General features: G+C 42.5%; 1 protein-coding gene across 1 annotated transcript in view; it reads right to left on the bottom strand.

The window, feature by feature from the left end:
• The window catches only part of LOC106877453 (choline transporter-like protein 1), an 86,006-nt gene that overhangs the window by 44,593 nt on the left and 38,680 nt on the right, over positions 1 to 2,733 (bottom strand). The gene's annotated exons all lie outside the window — the stretch shown is intronic.

The raw sequence follows: 2,733 nt of genomic DNA, 5'->3' as shown, positions 1-2,733 counted from the left end.
CATCATCACCACCACCACAACCAATACCACCACCACCACCACCACCATTACCACCTCCACTACCACCACCACCACCACCACCACCAGCTCCACTACCACCACAACCACCAGCACCACCAACATTACCAAAACCACCATCACCACATCCTCCACCACCAACATTATCACCATCATCAACATTACAACAATCATCATCACCACAACCATTATATATGTATGCGAACCATGAATACTAACTGTACATGCTCTACCATCACTGCTGCCATTGCTTGTGCACTCACCACCACTGCTGCCATTATCATTATGTAATAGTCAGGGCCATGCAGGGGTACCGCAATGAGGAATTTTAGTTGAACTAATTGACCCGAGTACTTATTTTCTGTTTAAGCCTAGTACTTATCCTATCAGGCCTTTTGCTGAACTGTTAAGTTGCAGTGATGTAAACACACCAACACCAGTTACCAAGCAGTGGGGGTGGGGTGGGGGGCAAACACAGACACAAATACACACACACACATGTGATGGGCTTCTTTCAGTTTCTGTCAACCAAATCCACTCACAAGGCTTTGTCCACCTCAGGCTATAGTAGAAAACACTTTCCCTAAGATGCTACACAGTGAGACTGAACCCAAAACCATGTTGTTGGCACTCTGTCGCTTACGACGTCGAGGGTTCCAGTTGATCTGATCAATGAAACACCCTGCTCGTGAAATTAACGTTCAAGTGGCTGAGCACTCCACAGACACGTGTACCCTAAACATAATTTTCAGGGATATTCAGCGTGACAGTGTGACAAGGCTGACCCTTTGAATTACAGGCACAACAGAAACAGGAAGTAAGAGTGAGAGAAAGTTGTGGTGAAAGAGTACAGCAGGGTTTGCCACCATCCCCTGCGGGAGCCTCATGGAACTTTAGGTGTTTTCGCTCAATAAACACTCACAACGCCTGGTCTGGGAATCGAAACCACGATCCTATGACCGCGTGTCCGCTGCCCTAACCACTGGGCCATTGAGTCTCCACCCAGAACCATGTAATTATGAAGCAAACTTCTTACCACACAGCTACAAATGAAAACTGGAATGCTTCTTTAGACATAGGATCAGTAATGATATATTTTGAATGTACCTGTGTGTATGTAATTCTCTCCAAGGACCCGCAGGATTAGGCCAAGTTCCAATGTCTGCTTTGGTATGGTTTCTATGGCTGGATGCCCTTCTTAAAGCCAACCACTTAACAAAGTGTACTAAGTGCTTTTTTTTTTCTTGCATGACACCACCACAAGCATTAGTGTGGTCAGCAAATAAATTACAAGCCAAAGAAAAAGACCCCTCCATTGAGTGGGGTTGTATAAGAGAGGGAGGTGGCTTTATGGTGCCAGGTGTTATTCTGAGGCTACAGTATGACAGGGACAGGTACATGTGTCTTCACAATAGAGGAGATACATGACTATCCTGTATTACATGAGTGGCTGGGAGTAGCCGGAAACAGAGCTAAAGATGATGGTGTGTGTATCTGTGTGTGTATTCTCTTCATTTGTGGTCAATACTGGACTGTATTTTATACTTCTATTTTGTACTACTAACTATATACATCAATGTTTGAAATATATTGTGTTACATATAGATGCAGATGTGGCTGTGTGGTAAGAAGTTTACTTTTCCACCTCATGGTTCTGGGTTCAGTCCCACTGCATGGCATCTTAGGCAAATGCCTTCTATCATAGCCCCCAGACTGACCAAAGCCTTGTGAGTGGATTTGATAGACAGAAACTGAAAGATGCCAGTCGCGCGCGCGTGTGCGTGTGTGTGTGTGTGTGTGTGTGTGCGTGTGTGTATGTGTGTTTTTGTATCTATCCCCCACAACTGTTTGATAATGACTGGTGTTGGTTTGTTTACATCCCCATAACTCAGTGACTCAGTAAAAGAAACTAACCGAATAAGTATCAGACTTCAATAAATAAGTACTGGGGTCAATTCGTTTGATGAAAACCCTTGAACATAGTGCCCCAGCATGGCCATAAGTCAATGAATGAAACATAAAAAATAAAAGATGAAGAAATATATAAATGTGTGTGGTGGTTACTATTGGTTTCACATTTTGGCACAAGGCAGCAATTTTGTGGAAGAGGTAAATCAATTACATTGGCCCCAAGGCTCAATTGGTATTTATTTTATCAACCCCTAAAGGATGAAAGGTAAAGTCGACCTCAGTAGAATTTGAAGTCAGAATTTGAACACATCAAGCTAAATAAAATTAGTCTTCCACACACATGTGGGCTTGTCCTTTCAGGTGCCAATGCCACATAAAAAGCACCTGTGCCAGTGGCACATAGAAAGCACTCAACACACTCTATAAAGTGGTTGGCATTTACGAAGGGCATCCAGCCACAGAAACCATGCCACAACAGATAATTGGACTCTGGATTGTTCCCCAGCTAGCCAGCCTCCATGTCAAACTGTCCAACCCATGCCAGCATGGAAAGCAGCTGTTAAACAATGACGACAATGAAGATGAACATACATATGGACGAAATGCCACTAAGCATCCCGCCTGGCATGCTAATGGTTCTGCCAGTTTTTAGTCTTTATATGCGGTCAATATTGAAATGTATTTTATACTGCTATTATTATAACCAACAGTATCTGAAAAAATATATTATGCTGTTATGCACATGTGTATGTGAATGTATTAACTACCATATATTTATATATATATATATATATATATATATAT

Source organism: Octopus bimaculoides, chromosome 8 (genome assembly GCF_001194135.2).
Source record: "Octopus bimaculoides isolate UCB-OBI-ISO-001 chromosome 8, ASM119413v2, whole genome shotgun sequence".
In the NCBI taxonomy this organism is placed as follows: domain Eukaryota; kingdom Metazoa; phylum Mollusca; class Cephalopoda; order Octopoda; family Octopodidae; genus Octopus; species Octopus bimaculoides.
Note: the sequence above shows the minus strand (reverse complement) of the source record. Positions and strands in the feature narration are given on the sequence as shown.